Source organism: Balaenoptera physalus, assembly GCF_965194825.1.
Source record: "Balaenoptera physalus genome assembly, chromosome: 14".
NCBI classification, from domain to species: Eukaryota; Metazoa; Chordata; class Mammalia; order Artiodactyla; family Balaenopteridae; genus Balaenoptera; species Balaenoptera physalus.
The window spans coordinates 39,039,052-39,066,183 of NC_138893.1; the positions used below are offsets into that span (position 1 = coordinate 39,039,052).

The 27,132-nt window shown below is 39.6% G+C and overlaps 1 long non-coding RNA gene across 1 annotated transcript; it reads left to right on the forward strand.

Moving 5' to 3' along the window:
• Positions 1-295: 295 nt before the first annotated feature.
• On the forward strand, positions 296-25,813 carry LOC309642470. Its single transcript, XR_014253223.1, has 2 exons — positions 296-2,977; positions 3,297-25,813. It is a non-coding gene; the product is annotated as an uncharacterized lncRNA (long non-coding RNA).
• Positions 25,814-27,132: the final 1,319 nt, after the last annotated feature.

Sequence of the window (27,132 nt, forward strand, 5' to 3'; positions counted from 1 at the left end):
ATTTGCGTATATTGAAGAATCCTTGCATTCCTGGAATAAACCCCACTTGACCATGTTGTATGATCCTTTTAATGTGCTGTTGGATTCTGTTTGTCAATATTTTGTTGAGGATTTTTGCATCTGTGTTCATCAGTGATATTGGCCTGTAGTTTTCTTTCTTTGTGACATCTTTGTCTGGTTTTGGTATCAGTGTGATGGTGGCCTCGTACAATGAGTTTGGGAGTGTTCCTCCCTCTGCTATATTTTGGAAGAGTTTGAGAAGGATTCAAATTCTCTAAATGTTTGATAGAATTCTCCTGTGAAGCCATCTGGTCCTGGGCTTCTGTTTGTTGGAAGATTTTTAATCACGGTCTCAATTTCAGTGCTTGTGATTGGTCTGTTTATATTTTCTATTTCTTCCTGGTTCAGTCTCGGAAGGTTGTGCTTTTCTAAGAATTTGTCCATTTCTTCCAGGTTGTCCATTTTATTGGCATATAGTTGCTTGTAGTAATTGCTCATGATCCTTTGTATTTTTGCAGTGTCAGTTGTTATTTCTTTTTCATTTCTAATTCTGTTGATTTGAGTCTTCTCCCTTTTTTTCTTGATGAGTCTGGCTAATGCTTTATCAATTTTGTTTATCTTCTCAAAGAACCAGCTTTTAGTTTTATTGATCTTTGCTATCGTTTCCTTCATTTCTTTTTCATTTATTTCTGATCTGATCTTTATGACTTCTTTCCTTCTGCTAACTTTGGGGTTTTTTTGTTCTTCTTTCTCTAATTGCTTTAGGTGTAAGGTTAGGTTGTTTATTTGAGATGTTTCTTGAGGTAGGATTGTATTGCTATAAACTTCCCTCTTAGAACTGTTTTTGCTACATCCCATAGGTTTTGGGTCATCGTGTTTTCATTGTCATTTGTTTCTAGGTATTTTTTGATTTCCTCTTTGATTTCTTCAGTGATCTCTTGGTTATTAAGTACTGTATTGTTTAGCCTCCATGTGTTTGTATTTTTTACAGATTTTTTTTTCTGTAATTGATATCTAGTCTCATAGCATTGTGGTCTGAAAAGATACTTGATATGATTTCAATTTTCTTAAATTTACCAAGGCTTGATTTGTGACCCAAGATATGATCTATCCTGGAGAATGTTCCATGGGCAGTTGAGAAGAAAGTATATTCTGTTGTTTTTGGATGGAATATCCCATAAATATCAATTAAGTCCATCTTGTTTAATGTATCATTTAAAGCTTGTGTTTTCTTATTTATTTTCATTTTGGATGATCTGTCCATTGGTGAAAGTGGGGTGTTAAAATCCCCTACTATGATTGTGTTACTGTCAATTTCCCCTTTTTTGGCTGTTAGCATGTACCTTATGTATTGAGGGGCTTCTATGTTGGGTACATAAATATTTACAATTGTTATATCTTCTTCTTGGATTGATCCCTTGATCATTATGTAGTGTCCTTCTTTGTCTCTTGTAATAGTGTTTATTTTAAAGTCTATTTTGTCTGATGTGAGAATTGCTACTCCAACTTTCTTTTGATTTCCATTTGCATGGAATATCTTTTTCCATCCCCTCACTTTCAGTCTGTATGTGTCCCTAGGTCTGAAATGGGTCTCTTGTAGATAGCATGTATACAGGTCTTGTTTTTGTATCCATCCAGTCAGTCTATGTCTTTTGGTTGGAGCATTTAATCCATTTACATTTAAGGTGATTATCAATATGTATGTTCCTATTACCCTTTTCTTGATTGTTTTGGGTTTGTTATTGTAGGTCTTTTCCTTCTCTTGTGTTTCCTACCTAGAGAAGTTCCTTTAGCATTTGTTGTAGAGCTGGTTTGGTGGTGCTGAATTCTCTTAGCTTTTGCTTGTCTGTAAAGGTTTTAATTTCTCCATCAAATCTGAATGAGATCCTTGCTGGGTAGAGTAATCTTGGTTGTAGGTTTTTCCCTTTCATCACTTTAAATATGTCCTGCCACTCCCTTCTGGCTTGCAGTTTCTGCTGAAAGATCAGCTGTTTACCTTGTGGGGATTCCCTTGTATGTTATTTGTTGTTCTTCCCGTGCTGCTTTTAATATTTTTTCTTTGTATTTAATTTTTGATAGTTTGATTAATATGTGTCTTGGTGTGTTTCTCCTTGGATTTATCCTGTATGGGACTCTGTGCTTCCTGGACTTGACTATTTCCTTTCCCATATTAGGGAAGTTTTCAACTATATTCTATTCAAATATTTTCTCAGTCCCTTTCTTTTTCTCTTCTTCTTCTGGGACCCCTATAATTTGAATGTTGGTGCATCTAATTTTGTCCCAGAGGTCTCTGAGAGTGTCCTCAATTCTTTTCATTCTTTTTTCTTTATTCTGCTCTGCAGTCGTTATTACCACTATTTTATCTTCCAGGTCACTTATCCGTTCTTCTGCTTCAGTTATTCTGCTATTGATTGCTTCTAGAGAATTTTTAATTTCGTTTATTGTGTTGTTCATCATTGTTTGTTTGCTCTTTAGCTCTTCTAGGTCCTTCTTAAACGTTTCTTGTATTTTCTCCATTTTATTTACAAGATTTTGGATCATCTTTCCTATCATTACTCTGAATTCTTTTTCAGGTAGACTGCCTATTTCCTCTTCGTTTGTTTGGTCTGGTGGGTTTTTACCTTGCTCCTTCATCTGCTGTTTCTCTCTCTTCTCATTTTGCTTAACTTACTGTGTTTGGGGTCTCCTTTTCACAGGTTGCAGGTGCGTAGTTCCCATTGTTTTTGGTGTCTGCCTCCAGTGGCTAAGGTTGGTTTCAGTGGGTTGTGTAGGCTTCCTGGTAGAGGCGACTAGTGCCTGTGTTCTGGTGGATGAGGCTGGATCTTGTCTTTCTGGTAGGCAGGACCGCATCCGGTGGTGTGTTTTGGGCTGTCTGTGAGCTTATTATGATTTTAGGCAGCCTCTCTGCTAATGGGTGGGGTTGTGTTCCTATCTTGCTAGTTGTTTGGCATAGGGTGTCCAGCACTGTAGCTTGCAGGTCGTTGAGTGGAGCTGGGTTTTTTTTTTTTTTTTTTTTTTTTTTTATTAATTAATTAATTTTATGGTTGTGTTGGGTCTTCGTTTCTGTGCGAGGGCTTCCTCTAGTTGTGGCAAGTGGGGTCCACTCTTCATCGCGGTGCGCGGGCCTCTCACTATCGCGGCCTCTCTTGTTGGGGAGCACAGGCTCCAGACGCGCAGGCTCAGCAATTGTGGCTCACGGGCCTAGTCGCTCCACGGCATGTGGGATCTTCCCAGACCAGGGCTCGAACCCGTGTCCCCTGCATTGGCAGGCAGATTCTCAACCACTGCGCCACCAGGGAAGCCCATGGAGCTGGGTTTTAGTGTTGATACAGAGGTCTTTGAGAGAGCTTTCGCCGTTTGGTATTACATGGAGCTGGGAGGTCTCTGGTGGACCAATGTCCTGAACTCGGCTCTCCCACCTCAGAGGCACAGGCCTGACACCCGGCCGGAGCACCAAGACCCTGTCTGCCACTCGGCTCTTTTGGGAAGTCTGAGGTCTTCCGCCAGCATTCAGTAGGTGTTCTGTAGGAGTTGTTCCACATGTAGTTGTATTTCTGATGTATTTGTGGGGAGAAAGGTGATCTCCACATCTTACTCCTCTGCCATCTTGAAGGTCTCCCCCCTATTTTGCTTTTATATATTAATGATAACCATCACCTTCAGAAAGTCCCACCCACTTTCTCTAATGAGAAAGGCTCTCATTAGAGCCTCAGTTAGTTCACTGCACTGTTTAAAACCAGGCAACAACAACAAAAAGCTTGCGTGTGCCTCCCCTGACACGCCTGCTTAAATATAATTATAGATCTGTCACAAAATGTGCGGGCTTATGACGGGTTGTCAAAGTCTTTCCCGAAGTGGGAGAGGTTGGGGGAAAAATTTTTTTTAAGTTAACTGAAAAGGAACAAAGAGGAACAAATCAAGGACCAAATGATTTTATGACAGTTTTGCATAACTACAACGTGGCAAGCTTTGCCTGGATCCATGATAATGCAGAGGATTCCTGGAAGGGAGAAAAATGAAGTTCTGTGCTGTACACGTAATTGGTCTTGACATCTCTCTTCTCTGAAGTTTTTCTTCTTTTAGCCCAGTGAGGAAGCAGGTGAGGTGAAAGGACCAAAAATGTTCATTTTCATTCATCCAGATGCAAACTGTGGGTAGACCAGAGAGCAGCCACTGAATACACACTCGGGTTTCTTTAAATGATGCCCTGCTCAAATGATTCCTGTTATTAGTTGCGTTTCACATCATGATGCCGGAGGGTGATGGGCTCTTAAGGATTTCTTGAAAAAGATTTAAAAATTTCTCTTTAAAGCCATTTGGATTTGCATCACAACACGAAGGGGAAGAATTCAGATCCTTCTGGGTTCCGTAAATGAGATCAGCGGAGGGTGTTCTAATTTTCTTCATTTCTTGGGGCCGCCTCTTTGAGGTCCTATGGGCAGCAGCCCAGGCCTCCAAACCCTGAATGGATTCCTCTCTGGCCCATGCATCCGGTTGCTTCAAGGGCCGGTGTAGACACAGCCCCACCTTGCACAGCATTTGCAGAAGCAATTTCATGTGGGATGTGTGATTGACCTGGTGCAGTGGCACCTCTGCGTCTGTTGGGCTTTTCCATGGGCTTCCCTGCATCCTTCCCTCCTTGTTGTCCAAAGCTGAATCTCCCTAGCGCTCTAGTGATTTGGCAATGACTCAACAGAAATAAGATTTCAGAACTCTGCCTGGTTTAGAATGTGCTTTCCACTTTCTCACCACCCCACTTCTCTGACCACGCCTTGCCCTGAATGAGTACATCAGCAGGAAGACTCACTGGTCCTTAAATTGCCCCAGTGGCATATTTCTATTTAGTTCTCCAGTGAACTTCCCCATCCTTCTTCACGCAGCCAGGCTAGAGAGGGCATTTCATTCAGACGTGGCTAGAATGCCCTGCCCCAAAAACAGCATCATGAAAATCAGCTTACTGTTTCCTCCAAATGAGAAAGCAATCCCACCCTTTTAAACTCCCAGGAGCAATTGTAATGAGGATTATGAACAAGCACCACAGATATCAATTTTCAAATGTAAGAACCCTTTCAAGTGCCCTAACCTTAATTGTAGACTACAGCAGTATGATGGTTTTAAAAGCCAGGTTGATGATGCCTCAAATTAAGTTATATTATACCTGCACGTGCAAAGGAAAGGGACATCAAAGAAAAAATGGATTTGGATGGCAAACAGAAATAAATGCCGGGCACAGACATTGAAGACATCTGGCTTTTCTGGAGCCTGATGTTTGTTTCTTAGGCGAGGACAGTTAGGGACTTTCGTGAGAGCTGGGTGTGGCTTTGTTACACCCTCTTACTTTGCTGCGAGTCTCTGAAGGCTTCTTATTTCCAGGCACCAAGGATGTATCAATTGTCTTAATTGTTACCCTTTAAAGCCTATTCTTGTATTTTAACAAAGGAAAGTAATCTTTCAGGTGAGAAGTCAAGGTTGATCCAATGAATGCATACAAAGTCAGGATTAGGTTATTATCAAGGAAATGCAGCTTCCTTACTCTCAACCTAGGGGACTAGAAAATTGCTTGGGAGAGGGAGGTCTTTGGGGGAATTGCTCAAGTGGAAGAATAACAACTGTTTGTAATTAATATGTCATTTGTCTTTTTTATGGGCTTTGAGTTTTTGAATTCTTGTATGTAACTTTAACGCTGCCTCTTAAGATCTTTTTACCCTTTGATTTATCTAAATGTATCAGGTTCTAAAGTGACAACATCTTAACAGAAAGGGTTTGCCCACTATGAAGCAGTATTGGTGGCTGTAGAGTCGCAGGGACCTGGGTTTGAGTCCTGGCAGCACTCTCTGGGTGACATTGGGGGCGTGACTCCTAAGCGCCGTCTCCTCGCTGATTAATGGGGGATAGTAACACCCTCACTTCCTGTGGTGCTGTGAAGGGTAGGATGACATAATGCACACAGCCACTTATACCAGGGCTGGGCACATGATGCAAAGAACATTAGCTCGTACCCAGGGATTTCCGAGGAAAATGGCACTGAGAGTTTCCGATTCATCAGGCAAACGCCTGCATCTGTAAAGGTCTCTACTCTCTATCACGCTTCCTAGGACCAAACCAGACAGCAAGAACACCCCGTCTGTGCCCAGGTTTAAGCCCTAAGTAAATAACAGATATAATCTCATGGGGAGCAAGTGCATTTTGTTATGGGTACGGAAATATTTTATCAGTCTTCAGACAAAGTAAACAGTAGATGAAAGGACGTTGTTTTTTTCCAATTTTTCTGACGTGTACAGCGAGAAAATAGCAGTGTGAGCATCTCAGCAGCTTTAGGGGCACCTGGGGTACAGTAAATAGGACCACGATGGTGTTGAGTGCAAAATAAGAGTCCTGGATGGGCCTTTCTAGACGCCTGGGTTCTAAGCCCAGTTCTGCCACTAACAGTGGGGCTGGGATAAGTCACAAGCTCCATGGGTCTGATTCCCCCTGAGAATATGATGGCTCGCCTCGTCGGTCCCCATGGTCCAGTGAACCTCTGAGTCCTCAAATCGGCTGTCACCGGCTGTCATTTCCCACTCGGGGGGTTAGTAACAGCGTTTATGACAGCAGCAGACTCATCTAATAAAACCTACCTTAGAAAAAGGCTCGAGGCAAGATGTGTTTTTCTTCCCAGATATCTGTGTCTAGGGAAAAAGACTCCACTGGCTATGCTCTGGGGTGACACAAGGCAGCCCCGCCACCACCCCTCATCGGGATCCACCTGGGGGATATGAGGTTGATGGGACCTATGGTCAAATGGAGTCTTCTCCATTGGGAGGAGAAACACCTTTAACTGAAGCCTGCGGTGATTATCCAGATGGCCAAAAAAACCTCCCCAGTCTCCATCAGCGTGATGGAAGGTCTTCACAGGGAGTTTTAGAAACTTCCATATTTAGTTCCAAACTGCACATACGAGTCAGTCTTTTGCAAACCGGCCAGCTGTCTCTCAGTGGGAGTGCGTGCTACTGTTTCTTCCTGACGTGGGTTTACTTGACACTGTCGTGCCTTTGCTCCGTCTGAAAGCAGGGTCCACTCGCCCTAACCAGAGGAACTGGAGAATCAGATGCAGATCTCTGTGGCTCTTATATGAGGAAGCAGCCTTTTGCAGGAAAACGGGCCACCAGTGCGGTCGTGTATCTGGTTTAATTGCTCATGATTTGTCAAGGTAGAGCTATCCTTTTAAAGTGCTACGTAAGCAGAATGGAAGCAGAATTAACCCAGAGAATGCCTCATTTCCCATAGTTCACTCTCCGAGTAAGCTGTTTACCTTCCATCCGCTTGCCAGCTACTGTGACATCTGTAGTAAGGATGTCACGAGAAGTCCCTCGGTTTTGCTGCCGTGATGGGCTTGCTTCCCACAAAGTGAGTGACACTCTTGCTGATCTCTTAATTATTTTTATTTTGATTCTTGACAGATATGACTCCAGTTTAAAGACTGAAGTCCTTATTTAGTCGATCGTTTTTTAAAAGCAAAGGCTGGTATTGAGACTCGGGGTTGAATATGTGGTTATGAGGGGCACACCTGTATACTGGTGAAGCTAAGTGCAGGATGGTGCTAAAAACAAAAACAAAAACAAACCCCAGAAACAATGAACTTGTGAGACTATGACAAACCGTCCACGAATCAGTGAATGAATGCCTTCCACCCAGGCCTGGTGCCTGTATATAGAGCACACAGCCTGGGCTTCAGACTCCTCACCAGCCTTTTCAAGGAGAGCAGCTTTATAAAATAGGTTGATACAAGATGGCAACACATTTGCTGGGCTAAGACGAGAGAGGCTCCAAGGCCTGCTTTCCTTTTTTTCCCCTCTCTCCTTTTCTTCTTCTTTTTTCTTTAAACCAGAACTTCCTACTTGTCTTAGTTTCCTGTTGCTGCTGTAACAAATGACCACAAACTTAGTGGCTTAAAACAGCACAGATTTACTCTCTAACAGTTCTGGAGGTGGGATATCCAAAATGTCTCACTGGGCTGAAATCAAGGTATCAGGACTGCGTTCCTTCTGGACGCTCTGGGAAAGAATCTGTTTCCTTGCCTTTGCCAGCCTCTGGAAGCTGCCCACCTTCCTGGGTGACATATTCAGAGGTTCCAGGGGCCGGGATGTGGTCATCGTCAGGGAGCCCTTATTCTGCCTTCCACGTATGCAGAACCACTGAGTGCTCTGAGCGAGGGGGTGGGGATGGGGTAGGGCAGTGATTCCACACGCCAATGATTCTCAGCACGCTGCTCTAGCTCTTGGAGTCAGCTAGGAGTCCAGAGCTTCTGGAATGGATTCGGACCAAACCTATCATTCTGGATTCTTTCTTGCAAAACCATGCGGCCCGCTGTGCATTTTACCAAAACATGAACTCAGGGCCCGTGACAGAGACAAGTGTATAAAAATATATAAAGAATTATCCAGCATATTTTACAAATCTGAAGGCACCCAGAGACAAAAGGAAAAGATTTTCTGTTGAGTTTAGCCCTTATTCTTCACAGGTAGACGAGTCTCTCAGGTAAGAGTTTAGGAAGGGAAACCTTGTCTGCAGCATAAGATACGAAAAATCCCAGAGTGCTTTTGAAGCAAGGATAAAGGGAGTTTTCACCAAGCGAGTGCATTTATTTTGACCCAACCCATACTTACCATTGTCTGCACCTGTTCCTTACCCTACGGTAAATAAAATTAGGATGTTTTTCTTAAGCAAAGACCGTTGCTGAGTTTCCCCTTAGAAAGCAAAGGGCTGCCACTACCACCAAAAGCAAGAGCAACAGATATATTCTAATGCCTTGGGACAATACACATTTTTAAGGAAAATATTTTCTTTTGGGGACCTAAAATTGTTTTTAAAAGATTCTTTCCCTTCCCGCCCCTCCTCCCCCCACAGAATCACAATCTCCAAAAAAAAAAAAACCATTTTAAAAGAGGAGGAGGTAGGTTGGATAAATGTCCATGAAACTTCTGGGCTATTCTCACTTCTTTTTGAGGGCCAGCAGCCTGCTGTGGGTTAGAAGATTATGTTCATTTGTAATAAATTTTGAGGCTAGGAAGAGGCAAGCTAATAGTCCTTTGACAAAGACCAATTTCACGCCCTTGTTTTAATCTTTAATCTGGTCACCATATGTTGTTTCTGAAGGATTAGTTAATTAAAAGACCTTATTTTGAGGATGAGCTGGACTAACATTGGCAATATGCCAGAAAAATGAGAAACTAATTGCAGAAATGTCTGCAAACATGCTTAATAATTTATTAATAAAAATTTTAAAACTTAAGCTGGACTGGAAAGAGAATATAGATTTTACTCCAAATTCACGAGCTTTTAACCCACAAGAAACAAATGCCCACAATTCTTCTAGAGAGCACAATTAAAGGTCCACAGATAATAGTAATGACAGTACCTATGGGGTAGAGACACCTCTAAATCAACTGTATTTCTGAGGTAAAATTTAAACCAGTAAGCAAGCACTACCCAGTTAGAATTCAATATTGCCTGCTTGTTATTTTTTTATACAGTAGTAAATATTTGCATAGAGTTAATTTACATAGTTGCTGTATTGTTTTCCTAAGGCTGCTGTAGCAAAGAATCACAAACTTGGTGGCTTAAAACAATAGAAAATTTTCTCTCCCAGTTCTGGAGGCTGTAAAGTCCAAACTCAGGATGTTGACAGGGCCATGCTTCCTCTGAGTCCAGAGAAGGATCTGTTTCATTCCTCTTTCCCTAGCCTCTGAGGGCTTCTGGCCACCCTTGTCGCTCTTCAGATTGTAGATGCATCATTTCAGCCTCTGCTTCTGCCTCTGCCTTTATGGAGCCTTATCTCTGTGTGTCTCTGGATCTCTGTGTCTTCACATGGTCTCCTCTCTCATGTGTCTGTGTCCAAATTTCCCTCTTTCTATGAGGACACCGGTCACTGGATTAGGACCACCCTAATATATTATGACCTCATCTTAACTGACCACATCAGCAAATATTTCCAAATAAGGTCACATTCTGACCGTTACCATTTCACTGGCTCTGCGTTTCCATCCGTATAATGGGAATCACATTTCTTGTTCCTGTCTGGTTTTAGTGTAATGGATGTATTATTAATTGTTCTCCAATAAGATCTATTCTTTGAGTCTTACTCCTGAGATCTAGTAAGATGGGAAGCCAAACTTCCTGTGGAATTAGTTTCATGTAACATGAAAATTATTAAGCACGGAATCTTTTTTCATATAAGCTTTTCAGACTTGCATTTCCTAGAACATACCTTGGGGAAGATCAGTTTAAGAATTTGCCCTATGTATCCAGTAAAAATAATAAAACTAGAGACGTTAGGTATGAGGTCTGAATGCTTGTGTCCTTCTCACCACCCCCCACCAGTTCATATGTTGAAATCCTAACCCCCAAGGCAATGGCATTAGGAGGTGGGGCCTTTGAGAGGTGCTTAGGTCATGATGGTGGAGCCCTGGTGAATGGGACTAAGCTCTTATAAAAAAGGCCCCAGAGAGCTAGCTCCTCCCTTCCACCATGTGAGGACACATGAGAGATCGACAGTCTGCAACCCAGGAGAGGGCTTTCACTGGAACCCAACCGTGTTGGCACCCTGATCTTGGACTTCCAGCGTCCAGAACTCTGGGAAATTTATATTGTTTACAAGCTACCCAGTATATGATATTTTGTTATAAACAGACTGAACAGACTAAGAGAGTAAGTAATATTCTTATCTTCAAGTCCTAATCCTTTACACACACACACACACACACAAACACTTTGAACCACTGAATGCCGCATGAGTTTTTGGCTTCGGGAGACTGTTTGGAGTTTCTACAAGTGCTGCTTAACATTTTCATTAGCTCTTGGATAAAGGCCTTCTTTCTTTGACAACTTTAAAAGATTTATGATGACTTTGGAGATGGTTACAGTTGCCAGTCATAAAAGAAAAAACAACCTCATGAGCACAACACACGGAATGATGGTCCTTGTCTGGAGTACAACCCAAGAGGATGGGGGAGAGGAGGTCGCCTTGTGGAATGACAGTGTGCAGAGCTTGGCTGACTCACTTCCCGGTGAAACTGGTTAAAATTATAAGAAAGGAACCATCAAAACCTCTGGAAATGGTTCTAAGGACAAACAATAAATGAAGAAACGTCTATTGAAGAAAAATCGACAAGAATGTGGTGAAGAGTTGAGTCTGGGGTATTTGAAACAAGACTGCATCCTCCCTCATCTCTCCAGCTCAGTGAGGTGAAGACTCCGCTCCAGACTGCTGTAGCCAAGAACACAAGGCTGCCTGACACCCCAGCTCCGAAATGGGGGGGGGGGGGCTTCCTGCTTCCTGTGAAGAGCAGGACTTGAGTGTTTCCAGCTCCCAGCTTCCTGCTGCTGAGGCTTTAGTCCCAGGCAAGCGTTGTCAGGAGGCGGATGCTCCCTGCTTCTATCCAGCCCTCGCTCCTGGAATGAAGGCTCTACCTTGGGTAAAGTGCACCAGGAGCACTGGGGCCCCTATTGCCCTTGCCCGGCTCATGAGGTATCGGTAGAGGCAAGCCAAGAGGACCTCAGGCTGCGGCCACCCCAACGTGCACTGAGCACTCAACCCCAAAACAGGAATGTCACTCAGGGAGAAGCTGTTGTGTCATTCCCAGTTCCAGAGCCCTGGCTCAGAGATTTTGCCCCGGGGGAGAGGGAGAGCAGGCTGTAAAACAGTTAGCTCCTAATCTCTTTCCAAAGGAACTGATTTTATTTATAACAGGGTGAAAAAACGCAAGTATAAAGACACTCTGAAGAACAGCGGAGGTTGTGGTTAAAGGCAATACAGAGGTGATTCATGGATTTAAAGGACAGCCTAGATTGAAAAGATTTGGCTTAGACCGTGGGGTGGCCAGTTTGGAGGAGAGAACTGAGAAATAAGACAGCTGAGGAGGAGCCCTCCTGAGGTCAGAACAAATAACAAATGCTGACTTCAGAAACTGTTCCTTTAAAGGAGCCACAATTTGATTGGACTCATTTGTAGAGCAATTGAGTACACTGTTGAAAACAATAGAGCAATCTGCTGGAAATTAGTGGAGTTTAACAGTTGGGTGTGGTCAGTGACAGAGGGGGAGAAACCCCTCTCGATACCACAGTCACTCCAGGGTTACTGCAGGCACACCCAGAGCTGCAGCTTCCTAAGGAGCAAAATCAGAGGCTTATCAATGTGTGTATGTATTGGGTTGGGGAAGGAGTGGAGAGACTATAGTAAAATAATCCAGCCAGTTACTAAAATTAAACAAGCAAAACAACAATAAGAAGTGGATGTCAGTATCCAGAGTTGCTACAATATGTCATTTAATATGTTCAGTTTCCAACAAAAAAAATTATGAGGTATGCAATGAAACAGGAAAGTATGACCCAAACACCAGGAAAAAACAAAACAAAACAGCCAACAGTAACTGCCTGTGACAGCACCAGATGTTGGATTTAACAGAAAAAGATTTCAAAATAGCCACAATGAATATGGTCACAGAACTAAAGGAAAGCATGATTAAAGAAGTAAAGGAAGGTATGTTGCGTTAAATAGAGAATGGAAATGAAGAGATAAAAATTATAAAATAAGAGAAGCAAATGGAAGTTCTTGAGTTTAAAAATATAAATAATTGGAATTAAAAAATCACTAGATCAAGAGAATGAGAAGACAAGTGACAGATTGGGAGAAAATATTTGTAAAAGACTTACCTGATAAAGGACTAAAAAGTCAATAATAAGAAAAAGAGCAAACTGATTTAAAAAGGGCAAAAGACCTGAATAGACACGTCTCCAAAGAAAATATACAGATGGCAAATAAGATGCTCATCGTTACATGTAAAAATGCTCATCATTACATGTAATCAGGGAAAGGTGAATTAAAACAACAATGAAGTATTACTACACACCTATTAGAATGGCCAAAATCTAGAACACCAACAAGACCAAAATCTGATAAATATGTGGAGCAACAGGAACTCTCATTCATTACTGGTGGGAATACAAAAACGGTACAGCCACATTGGAGGACAGTTTGGCAGTTTCCTTACAAAACTAAACATACTGTTACCATACAATCCAGCAATTGCATGCCTTGGTATTTACCCAAATGAGTTGAAACCTTATGTCTACACAAAGACTTGCACACAGATGTTTAGAGCAACTTTATTCAGAATTGCCAAAACTTGGAAGCAACCAAGATGTCCTTCAGTAGGTGAATGAGTAAATAAGTTGTGATACATCCAAACAATGGAATATTATTTGGCTCTAAAATAAATGAGGTATCAAGCCATGAAAATGCATGGAGGAATCTTAAATGCATACTATTAAATGAAATAAACCAATCTGAAAAGGCTACATATTGCATGATTCCAACCATGTGACATTCTGGAAAAGGGAAAACCATAGTGAGAGTGAAAAGGTCACCAGTTGCCCAGGGTTAGGTGGGAGGGAAGGATTAACAGTAAGAGCACAGAGGATTTTTAGGACAGGAAACTATTTGGTATGATACTGTGATGGTGGATACATATCATTATACATTTGCCAACCATAGAATGTACAACACCAAGAGCGAACCTTGGTGTATGTTATGGACTTCGGGTGATAATGATGTGTCATTTAGGTTTATCAGTAGGTTTATCAGTTGTAACAAATGTACCCCTCTGGTGCAGGATGTTGATAGTGGGGAGGCTGTTCCTGTGTTGGGTCAGGGCACATATGGGAACTCTGTATTTCCTGCTCAATTTTGCTGTGAACCTAAAACTGCTCTAAAAAATAAAGTCTATTAAAAATTCACTAAAGAAGCTCAAATGTAGATTTGAACTAGCAGAAAAAAAATTAGTGAACCTGAAGATAAATAAGTAGAAAATATGCCAGCTGAAGAATAGAGAGCAAAAAGAATGAAGAAAAATGAATGCAGCCTCAGAGAAATAGGGGAAACCATCAAGCACGTCTGTGTACACACAATAGAAGTATTGGAAGGAGAGGAGAGAGAGAAAGGAGCAGAGAAAACAAAACAAACTTTCCAAATTTATTGAAAAACAATAACCTACACATCCAGGAAATTCAATGAACTCCAAGTAGGATAAATACATAGAAATTCACAAATAAACATATCATGGTAAAAAATGGTGACAGTCAAAGACAAGAGAAAAATCTTGAAAGCAAGAAAAAAAAACTTTGTCACAAGGGCATCTCCATAAGATTAAGCACTGACTTCTCAGCAGAAACAATGGAGGCCAGAGGTTGGGGAATAACATTTAAAGTCCTCAAAGATAAAAACTGTCAACCAGATGGAGTTACTATAGACCCCACTAGTTGAAGGACATGGTCTACAACAAGACTGATCTTATGTCAGATCAACTGACTACAATCCTGATGGGATTCAATATCAAGCCACAGAACTCAGGACAACACTATAGTTACATGCAAATGAAGACACATGTAGTGTGAGGTCTGGGAGGACCCCAAACACAGAGCTTCAATGCCTTTTCCCAAGGGAATCAGCGTATGTCACCCTTCTGGCTCAATGATGTGTTCACCAACCAGGAGCTCTACCATTCATGCCCAGAATTTTTATTAGGTTATCATTACATAGGCATAATATAGTGAACATTGGACATGTGATTGAACTCTGTCTCCAGCTCTTTCCTTCCCTCTCCTCCCTGGAAGTCAGGAGGTCAGGCTGATATCATGTGGCTCAAAGTTCCATCCCTCTAATCACATGGTTGATCTTTCCAGCATGACCAGCCCCCATCCTGAAGCTATTGATACCTAGGGGCTCACTGTGAGTCAACTCATTGGCATAAATTTAGTTGTAATCCAAGGGGCTCATAAATAACAAAGATACTTCATCACTCAGGAAATTATAAACGTTTTAGAAGCTCCATGCCAGGAACTGTGGGCAAAGACCAGATAAATATAATATTTATTATACAACAGTCATGGTGTGTCATTCTTTTTATATGTTGCTAGATTGAGTTTGTTGGTATTTTTTATTGAGGATTTTTACTTCTATATTCATAAGAGATATTGGTTTATAGTTTTCTTGTGATGTCTTTGTCTTGTTTTTGGTATCAGGCTGATATTCCCTGATGAATTGGGAAGTATTCTGCTATTTTTTGGAAGAGTTTTGTGAAGAATTGGTGTCAATTCCTCTTTGAACATTTGGTAGAATTTACCAGTGAAGCCATCTATTGTTGGGATTTTTTTGTGGGAAGTTTTGCAATTAATAATTCAATCTATTTATTTTTATAAGTCTTTTAAGGCTTTTGATTTCTTCTTGAGTCAGTTTCAGTCATTTTTGTCTTTACAGAAATGTGTCCATTTTATCTGTTAAAATATTCATTTTATTCATTCATAATCGTTTTTATTTCTGTAAGTTCAGTAGTAATGTCCCCTCTTTCATTTCTGCTTCTTTGTATCACTGTTCTGGCGATGGTAGTGGGGGTAGTGCCCTACGTTTTTGGAGCGACACTCATGCTTTGTGAGCATGGCACTGAGTGGGGGTGGTAGGCTCTTATCTTCTTGGCTTGCGTCTTGTGCTGTGGAACCTCTGTCGAATGAGTGAGGTGGGGTGAAGTGTTCAGGGCCCCAGTGTTCTTGGCTTGCTGTGCCTGGGGTAGAGCCTCTACTGTATGAGTGAGGCTGGGTGAAGGAAGGCAGCCCTTGACTCTTGGCTGCACTCACCTGGAATTTAGCAGAGAGGCAGGGATAAGAGGGAGGTGGGGGGGGTGGGGAGGGGGATAAGAATGCAGGCAGCCTGCCCTCCTGGGGAACTACTGCAGCCCTTACCTGGGAACTGGAGAGAGGCCACACCCACCCAGAGTGGGGCTTCTGTTATACTGATCTGGGGCAAAGGGAGCAAGGGAATGGGTCATGGCTCTAGTGTCATGGATTCTTGAGGTTTTAGTAGATTTTCTTTTCTTTTTTTTTTTTTTTAACATCTTCATTGGAGTATAATTGCTTTACAATGGTGTGTTAGTTTCTGCTTTATAACAAAGTGAATCAGTTATACATATATTCCCATATCTCTTCCCTCTTGCATCTCCCTCCCTCCCCCGCTCCCTATCCCACCCCTCTAGGTGGTCACAAAGCACCGAGCTGATCTCCCTGTGCTATGCGGTTGCTTCCCACTAGCTAGCTATTTTACATTTGGTAGTGTATATATGTCCATGCCACTCTCTCACTTTGTCACAGCTTACCCTTCCCCCTCCCCATATCCTCATGGATTCTTGAGGTTTTAGTAGATTTTCTTGAATAAATGTTTCTTCCTTTGCTGTATGCAATTGGGACAATTTACAGAGATAGTTACTTATAGATAATTTTCACCAGTTATGATTCACTGGAGAGAGGGTCCTCAGAACTCCTCATGTGACATTCCAGAAGTATGCCTAATCTCCAGCATTAGTTTGCCTTTCCACAGAATGCGCTTTAAGTTTTGGCTTTATAACTTTAGGTGGCTGTGGACAGTTCAGGGAGGTGAAAAACAGGAGACTAAGAAAGACAACATAGGAGGCATATATGTGGGGAATGAATATTGAATTGAAGAAAATGTTAAAATATGATATGATTAACTTTGAAAAGAGAAGGTTAAGGTTATGAAGAGCTTAGTACAAAGTGGAATGCTTATAATGCAGAGCAAGACACATAAGTTAGACACACATAATCTCTTTGCAAGGTTGTTATATAATAGAACATATTGCCCATAAAGGTTGCAGAATAGCATTTTAAAACAGACTGGATCCTTAACTTTAGATGGTTGATCTCCTGAGTGACTAAAATGCAGCTTCCTCATCACCACATTCATTATGGTAGAATTTGACAGAGGTACTTTATTAACATAAATGATTAAAATAACATCAGTGTTGTACCTTTTACCTACAACACTGAGCCAGAGTGAAACACCCACGAATACTTTAAAGTTTTTAATAGCAAAGTGCAATTAAACCAAATGAGGTTCTGGGCCACGCGGGTGATTATTTTGTTCTTCCTCCAGAAAGCTAAACAAATAAAAGCAGCTGTCTTTCCTACTTGACTTTCCGCAAAAGGCTGAGTTGGGCTTGTTGCTCCCCAGACTGGGGCACAGGGTAAACAGCCTCGTTAGATCCCTGGCAATGCTTGGATTCTTAGGGCATGTCAGCTTCCTGAACATGGGTAAGCTATTGTTTTTCCCTTTCCAGGATGAGGAGATAAACCCTATTTCAAATATTTATCCTCCTTATCTTGCTTACTCTAGCAAGGGACTTGGTTGTGGTGTCATTTCAAATGAAATGCCAAATATAGAACAATTTCCATTTAAAAAGATAGATATTATTTAATGAGATGCCTCTTTTAAAATTAAAATCTCAAAAATATTAGGGGAAATGCATGCTCTCATATGTTGGTAAGATTATAGAACTTGGCCTTTCTTTGGAATCCTCCCACTCTTCCAATGGCAGTTCAGTAATTTCTTCAATAAGAGGAAGAAGTAGCAGATATAGTGATACTATCTGACAGCTTCTCTTAGCAACTGAAAATATATGGAACATATATTTAAATGGTAATTTGCAAAGTTTGGTTAAAATTACTACTTATTAAAATTGTGCTCTAAGATCCTAAAATTTGACTTTGGGGTCAAAAAGGGAAAACTAGTAACTACAGCTGGTGAAATATATACACAAATTATACATACTAAATTATATATGTATGTCATGATTATATACATATAGCTATATAGATTTAGATAGTGATCAATATATATAGTAATATATATTGAGTACTATAGAGTCCTAAGGCATAAAAGTGGTTTAAAGTTTATAGAGATGTCTTTACGCTAAAAAGCTAAATTCTCTCTGAGCTAAAAGTCAAAGTGCTTTGATGAACAGCAAAAGTACAGTACTCACTAATGTGAAAAAAATTCTCATCTTAGTTTCTCTAAAACCTAGTGATTTAAAAGCTGATTTGAAGCAATCCTGTTTCTTTATTTTGAGGGGTTGTCTCACTCTTGGAAAATAACTAGCTGCACTGAGACATCCGTGGATGCTGACAAAGGGTTGTTTCACATACTGAAAGGCAAACTTCAGACTGCAGGAGTTTGGAAATACATTTGCCTGTCATTTCAGTTATCCAAGTTCCTTGATTATATCTGCGCCTAGACAGTTGACAAGATAAGAACTGAGCACAAAATCTCATCAATGTCGATGTATTCCACGTGTCATGAAAAAAATCACATAACAAAGAGCAATATATTCTTTGGAAAGCTCTGAAGATCAAGGTCACAAATCTGTAAAATAGCACAATTACTGTATGTTGGATAGCCCATGATTTTCTGCAAACCTTCATTTTAATGGAGTTTAAAAATATCCTAAGGTTTTATATACATAAAGGATATTTAAAATATTTATTGTTGCATATTCATAAAGCAAAAAAGGGGATGAATATCCAATTTTTTTTTTAACTCAAGATCCTTTTCTTTGTAAGAAGTTTCTTGCCTCGTTAGGAGTTCAAAACCGCAATTGCATTAGGTAGAGATTGGATTTGCACAAAATTATAATAACAAAGTTACATTTGGTTACCTAAAAGTGTTTTAAATAATTTTCTGGGTCCTATTAAAAAATCTGTGTATCTTTTTTTTTTTTTAATTAATTAATTTATTTATTTTTGGCTGTGTTGGGTCTTCGTTTCTGTGCGAGGGCTTTCTCTAGTTGTGGCGAGCGGGGGCCACTCTTCATCGCGGTGCGCGGGCCTCTCACTATCGCGGCCTCTCTTGTTGAGGAGCACAGGCTCCAGACGCGCAGGCTCAGCAATTGTGGCTCACGGGCTTAGTTGCTCCACGGCATGTGGGATCTTCCCAGACCAGGGCTCGAACCCGTGTCCCCTGCATTGGCAGGCAGAGTCTCAACCACTGCGCCACCAAGGAAGCCCTGTGTATGTTTATGAACGTATCGATATTTGAATTGGTTTATAGTGTGTGTTTCATTCTAAAAAATGTTATAAAGTCCTAAGGCATAAAAAATTATTATTATTTTGAAGTAAAACTAAACAAACAGATTTTTCCATATATATTCCAAATCACAGAATCTTAGAATGATTCAGAACTTGAGGTCATCTGGTTTCATTTCCCACCCACTGTGATAAATACTTGATCCAACTATCTTACAGCCTCTCTTTGAAGACATTCATGGGCAGAGAACTCAGTGCTCTCCGTGACATGAATGACTCAATGTTTGGAGCAAGGACTAGTTGTTAGTCACTGGGCTAAGTGCTTTTCTAATATTATCAAAAAATAATTCCATGAGGTATTAATATCCAGTTTGACAGATGAGGAAACAATGTCAGAGGCGAAGTAACTTGCTCAAGGCCATTCTGTTATTAAGTGACAGTGTCAGGTCAGCTGGCACAAAATTGGTGTTTTAGACATGACACTATGCTGTGTGACAAATTCACTCTCATTTTACATGAATTCTCTTTGCATAATGTAAGATAACCATCACAGGCTTTCCTCCCTCCTACCCCCAAAGAAACATTTTCTTATTCAACACTCTTTCTCATATTACTTCTCATTACCCTCTGGTTACCCTTCCCAGGACACCCACAAAGCTAGCAGTGCAATTGTGGGAAATAGAAGTAATCTTTTTCCCACTTTAATTTGCTCTAAAAAGTTAGAAATATTAATTTGCAAAAGTTCAAACAATACAAAAATATATCAGGTCAATAAATACTAGTCTTTCCCTCTCCTCTATATTTAACTCTATATAGTCATTAGGAATTTGTTGTGTCCTTCCAATTAGCTATTTCTTGTTTCTCTCTGTATATGCAGGCAGCCCTTGCTCTGAACAATTCTGATGTGCAGTTTCAGTGACTATAGTTTAACACCAGTTCCCCAACAACACAACTCCAGTTTCAGTTATCACAGTATATTCACTGTAATTACCTATGTACAAACCTCACTGCCAGCTCTTCAGTCCACACATCACTCTGTAATAACAGATGTGTCCCATGACCATGACTAATAATGTCGCTTTCAAAGTCTGTTAGTGACTAGTCACTCTTCATGTTATTTAGTTCATGCACAGATAGCAAATCATGCAGTTGTGTTGCCTTACTGTTTTCTAGTGATAGAGCCATGTGACATTTTACAAAAGTGGAAAATCGAAAGAGGGAATTGGCCTAAAAGACAAGAGGTACAGCAAAGAAATGAAAAGTGAAAACACTGGAAGTGAAATTTGAATGGAACATAAATAGAGTTACAGAGGAAATAGCTGCCCATGGGAATGTTTGATGGACTCTAGGTACACAACCAGAGAAACGGAGTGAACTTATTAACATAAATGAGGAAAGTGGCTGTGATGAAAAGATTGATGATGTCTCAGAGGAAGTGACACTGGCAAAAAAAAAAAAAAGAACTTCACATGAAAGGAACTCTTGGAGAATATAGCACAGTACTGAAAGCACAAAGATTAAAATGTTGGTAGCTCGTCCAGACTTAGAAAGGAGTGTGACAATTTGCCAGGGCAGAGAAAAGGTACTTGCTCTATCTCATAAATTTATGATGGGAAGAAAACAAACAATGTTCAAATACTCTTGATAAGTTTCCTTAACAGAGAAATGAAAACTTTATAACTCTCAATATTTGTAATGTTTTAAATTAGTGTGCTAAATATTAGCTTTATTTTTAAAATTTTCCCATACATTTATAACTAAGAGTTTTTAATATTTTAATATTTTTAAAGGTCATGGAAAGTAATACTTTCTCCCATTGATTATTAAGATTGCTTTGCAGTTTCAGCTTACATGCATGGTCTTTTTTAAAAAAATATTTATTTGGTTGTGTGGGGTCTTAGTTGCGGCACACGGGCTCCTTGGTTGTGGTATGCAAACTCTTAGTTGCGGCATGCATATGGGATCTAGTTCCCTGACCAGGGATCGAACCCGGGCCCCCTGCATTGGGAACACAGTCTTATCTGCTGTGCCACCAGGGAAGTCCCTGCATGGTCATTTTTATAATCTTGCATTACTGTACAAAGATTGTCAATGTCATTTGTGTGTGTGTGCGTGTAAACAAATATGCACCTGTATAGAACTAGTTTTTTTTTTTTTAAACTAGAAGTTGGTACCTTTTGACCCTCTTCACCCATTTCGCCTATCCCTCACTTCCCAGCCACCAATCTGTTCTCTGTATCTATGAGCTCAGTTTTTCGGTTTGTTTGTTTGGGTTTTTGTTTGTTCTTAGATGCACATGAAAGTGAGATAATACGGTATTTGTCTGTCTGACTTATTTTGCTTATCATAATGTCCTCAGGGTCCATCCATGTTGGTGCAAATGGCAAGATTTCCTTCTTTTTTTATGGCTGAATAATATTTCATTTTATTTGTGTATATACGTGTGTGTATATACACACACGTATATACACGCACATACATGTATCACATCTTCTTTATCCATTCATCCATAAATGGACACAGGTTTTTTCCATATCTTGGCTCTTGTAAATAATGCTGCAATGAACATGGGGGTGTATATATCTTATCAAGTTAGTGTTTTCATTTTCTTCAGATAAATACCGAGAAGTGGAATTACTAGGTCATATGGTAGGTCTATTTTTAATTTTTTTAGGAACCTCCATACTGTTTTACATAATGGCTGCACCAATTTTAATGCATTCCCACTAACAGTGCACAAGGGTTCCCTTTTCTCCACATCCTTACCAACATTTTTTTTTTTTTGTCTTTTTTGATAATATATATAGTTAAAAAAATAAAATAGGATATTTACATTAATTCTGTTGATGGACATTTAGGTTGTTTCCAGTTTTTCACTATTACAATTGCTGACACACTTTTGTGCACATATGCAAGTACTTGAACAAATCGATTTCTGTTAAGTACAACTACTGGGTCAAGACATTTATGCATTTATAATTTTGATAGATATTGCCAAACAGCCCTTGAAAAAGATGTATAATTTATATTCCTTTAAACCATTACAAAAGTGCACATTTCCATGTGCCCTCACCAAGACCTCTTAAATTTTGGCAATTTCATGGGCAAAGAGATCTATCAGAAATCCTATTGGGTTTACCTCCACAGTGTGTCAGTTCTATCCACTTCTCCCATACTAATCCAATTCATAATCCACTCTTTATTGCTTGGGCTAATAGCTTCCTAACTGCTTCCTCTCTCCTGGCCCCATTCCTCATAATCCATTTTTCACATAGCAGCCATAGTGATCTTCAAAAACATAAACTAGATCACATGACTCCCTGTTTAACATTCCTTAATGGCTTCTAGCTGAACTTTGAAAACTCAGAATGCAAATCACTCCAAATTTGGCTGCTGCCTACCCTCTGACATTGTCCCCATCCTCCTGACCCCCACCCAGTTCAGCAAGTTTGTGCCAGCCTCATTGCCTTTTGTTTCTTAATGGAATGCAGGTGCACAAAATTGTATTATCCATAACCCTTGGTTTTATCACTCTCAGTAAAAACTCCTGAATCACTTAACACACAAGCTAGGCTGTTGATACAACTCACATCTAATGGTCACCCTCATCTCCCTGCCTCCTCCCACCCAAACTACCTACCAGTCTTAATCTGGTAGTTATCATTTCCTTGTTTCTCCTTTCTGACAGAGTTTTATCTATATGTATTCCTAAAATATTTTCAGTTGTTTAAAATGCTATAGAAAGCGTATCATGACTTATAGGATTCTAAGCAGTAAAATTATCTCATGATATACTTAAAACAGCACAAGAGAGAAACATGGCTTTAGAGGGAAAATATTTAATCTATTTCATGAAAATAATGTACAAAGCTTTAGAAGAGCGGCATTAGGTTTCAGTGTACAGTATAAACAGATTCTTGTTTTCTATAATCACACATATTATACACTTCGAGTTGGTAACGAAGGCCACTGTGCACTCATTCCAAACCATCTTCTGTTAACACACGCACTTGAAAAAGTCACTGAAAATAGACTTGAAATAAATGTAGAAACAGTGTTGTATAAAAATATATTACTCTATCTACATGAAATGCTTAAAAATGCAGACGAAGTAAATCCTTTTAGAACTTGACCATGTCTAGAAATATCAATATATGACCCTGTAAATTGGATTTTCATTTCTTTTTTTATTTTTGAAGAAAAAATAGAAATAATCAAACCCTTGGAATGACAGAGATGAAGTTAGCACAGCAGACCAACTCTATTCTCAAAAATAAAATCACAAGTTTATACACACAAAAGAAGGCAAGAGTCTTGAGTTTTTAAAATTTGACAAATTTATGCAGTGTTACAATTTGAGTGAGTGTGTGTATATATGTATGTGTGTGATATATATGTATCACAAGCAAATTTTGATTTGTCCATAATCCACACATGAAGTAATGACAGCAATTAAAACATTTCTAAACTGGCTCTCGATGTACCCTAAGAGTGAACATTTCAAACTTTTAAAAAAATATTAACCTATGTATAATATAATTAGAAACATATACCTCCAAGTAGAGAGAAATTACTTCTAAAGTCATGTCGGGTACTGATCTCCTCCTTTGGAAACTGACGTATTAGGAATTTTAGAAGAAAAATTTACCACAGCAAAACCAATCTACTGTATCTGTTATTCTGGAACCATATAGTTCCTCAGTGAAAATTCTATAGAAACTACTATACTATTGTTTTCCAAGAGCGGGAAGCCTAAGGTGTAGAGAGGAAGCGGTCATGTGTTTTTACAGGTAAATTTGGATGATGAACATCAGGGGCACTCGGGGAAAACAGATTCCAACTCCATACAAACACATACTTGTTAGTGTCTGAACAGTGCAATGAACACAAAAGGTAGCCATCCTGCACATGCTCACAGAATGAATATATTTCTGGTGGGATTAAGAATAATGACTACAACATCTAAAAATGGAAGATAGTTCCAAGGCTGAGCCCTTCTTCATTTTCAGAAAGGAACGTGTCTATTTTTACCCTTCATTACCATAATTTATCAACTGTTTTGCCCTATATACCTTAACACATACTTTTCATACTTTTCACTAGATAAAGAATCAAAAATACTGTTTAAACTGGTTCTATTCAAATCTGAGGGCTGATTTTTTTTTCCCCTCTCAGTATTATGAGGTCTCATTTCATTTTATTTCAAATGTAAATATGTAACCAAGTATATTAAAAGCAAAAGGTAATAAATTCTGCTTGTCCATCTAACTCATAAAAAAATCTGACACTTTTGCTTAATTCTGTATTACTGAAAAACACCAGGTCTGCAAGTTGCTGCTTAAAGAGGAAGGAATTCATACCGTGCCCTGACATGTTACAAAAATACTTTTGACTATATGGCTGTTAAGCGCTCCACTGTGCTTGTTTAGTGCTTCTTAGTATATGGTTGTTGGTATAGGTCGGGAAGTAGATTGGGAAATACTTGGCGATTCTTTCCTTTTGGTCGTGGGGCTTTCAACAGAACAAAATGTCCTTCGGTCCACTTGAGAGCGACATGCCAGTGAGGAAGAGGGACACACCAAACAAGGAATAACTATAGCCGGACAAACATTCCACAAGTATCTAGGGTTCTCATTTTCCAACTCCAACCTTTGAAAAAAACTAAACCAAATCAGCACACTAAGAAATGGAGGGGATGCAGTCAGAGAAGCTGACCACGCTGCCTCCTGTTCCGCTTTTCCCAGGCTGTGGTCAGACCGGCAGCCTCGGCCCGAAGCAGCCAGGCTGACCTGCAGTCTAATAATATGTGAAAGGGCCAAGGTCTGCTGGTCACAGAATACACACAGGAGATCAGTCCAGCCTCTACCTCTTAACGCCATGCTTTCTATTACCCTACTGCAAGGAAATGGGGGGAAAGAAAGCAAACTTTTAATTATTCAGGACAAAATCATGACTTGCGGTTAGTGTGAATTCATTAAAAAAAAAAAAAACCATGTGCCACAGGAGGAGGAAGACGAGGAAACCTTGGTGATTAACAGTGAATTCTAAAGTATGACGCTATCATTACCTTTTCAAGTTGATGTACATTTCTTTATGGGTTTCAGAAGTGGAATTTTATAACAATGTTAACAAATTATAATATTTAAATTAGCAAACAATTTAAATGAAAAAATCTGCATTCTTGTATTTGGATGATCACGAATCATAATCAATGGTATGTAGCATTTTACTTCATACCTTCTAACAGTACCTAAAGCTGGAATCATAGGTTGACCTGCTGAAAACTTTACTGTAATAGAATTGCAAATATTTGAGTCTTGGGGGGGGTGGGGTGAGGCCTACATACTTCAGTGCTATTTATGAATCAAGTAGGCAGATGACTTTGTGTTAACAGACTGGCCAAATATTATGTTTCTAGAGCTCACTTTGGTTATTAAAACGGTATTTTCTTAAATATGAATAAGCTTTTAAGGGTTTGAGAGAGTCCTGTGCTAAGAATTCTGTGAGAAGGTCTTACAATCACCTTCTGAAGACCAATTAAAATAGCACTGTTGGAACTAGAACTGAAAAGCTATTTAATTCTTTAATACATCCATCTGCCAAGAAAAACTGGATAATATCTGAATTTAAGAAAGAATGGTACATAAAATCTTCTGGGAAAAACAACTACACAGACTGTTCCAAACCCTGAAGGATAACTATGTACAATGAAAAGTCCCCAAAGCTAATATAATTAAACGGATTTACTTTACATTTCAAAAACAATCACCACTAGGATTTTTTGGGTTCTTTGTGTTGATTAGTTACTATATATAACTATGAAGATTTATGCTTAAAAAAAAAAAAAAAAGAGAGAGGCAGGCATCACAGCATGGTAGTTGAGTAGATGCACCAAGGCTCGGCCAGTCCTAAATGTGTGATCTCCATTATACTGGTGTAACTGCTTATAACTTCTTTATGTCTCAGTTTCTTCATCAGGGAAATAAGGAAAAATAGTACCTCCCTCATAAGGTGGTTGTGAGGATTAAATTAGTTAATACACAGAAAGCACTTAGAAAAGTGTCAGGCACATAGTAAGCACTGAATAAATTTAGCTATTATTACTTTATTTAAGTATTGCCAAAGGCTTAAGAAAGCATTCACAAAAGTAAGTACTCTTAATCCCAGTCTGTTTTCACTCTACATCTAGGAGTACAGCTAGGAATCAGGAGATCTGTGTTCAAATAAAAGATCCATCACTCACTAGTCACCCTTAGTCATTCAACAGAACTGGCTGAGCAACTGCCGGCACCAGGCACCACTCCAGCAACAGCCATTATTCGGGGGGGCGCTGACCTTGAGACACGTTGCCAACATTCTAAAGCTGCTTCCTCATCTGTAAAATGGACATAAGATCTACCTGTCTGATTCATAAGGTTATTCCAAAGCTCAAATGAGGCAAAACGCATGCAGGCACTTGGAGGATCTGGGAAAGCACCGTCAGAGTATGTTCCAGGAATGTGGTTTAGGGTATGTCTGGACCCTCTAAGGAAGTTTATTACGCATAGTTCCAGGTCTTAAAAAAAACTTTAAAAAACAGAACTGTAGGTACATTTCTTTATAACAATGTTTATAAAATAGTAATATGTTTATTATAAAACTTTCTCTTCTTGAATTCCAACTCTATGGAGTGTATTAAATACCAACTGGTTGCAAAGAAAATGTGAAACCATGTGTTTATAGACATAAGTTATTATCATTATTATTAACTAAGCCAATAACTAGCAGTTTCATTATTTACTAACTGCTCTACAAACACTATTTCATTGAGTCCTTACAGCAACTCCATAAGGCAGGTATAGCAACCCCAGTTTATAGGGCAGAAGCCAAGCGACTGCAAAGTCTGTGCTCATAAACGCTACGCTACATCACACAATAAAAACTCCAGCAGAAAAAGCCATAATCATTTCTGTCTCCACCAAATCACATACTTAAGAGAAGTGGTAGATCAAAGAGCTCTAAACTGTGTTCTGATCTTTGGTAATAAAAGTGACTTTAGAAAAGCTATTATAGAGCAAGTCCTTACTGTTCACTTCATTTTAAATCTTTAAAGCACATTCCCAGTTGGGTTTTGTTTTTTTTTAAATAACCCATTGCTCAATGAAAAAAAAATTACGGAAAAGCAGAAAACAAAAATATTCACAAGACCACCATTCAGAGTCCACCACTGACACAGTCCCTCTGCGTATATTT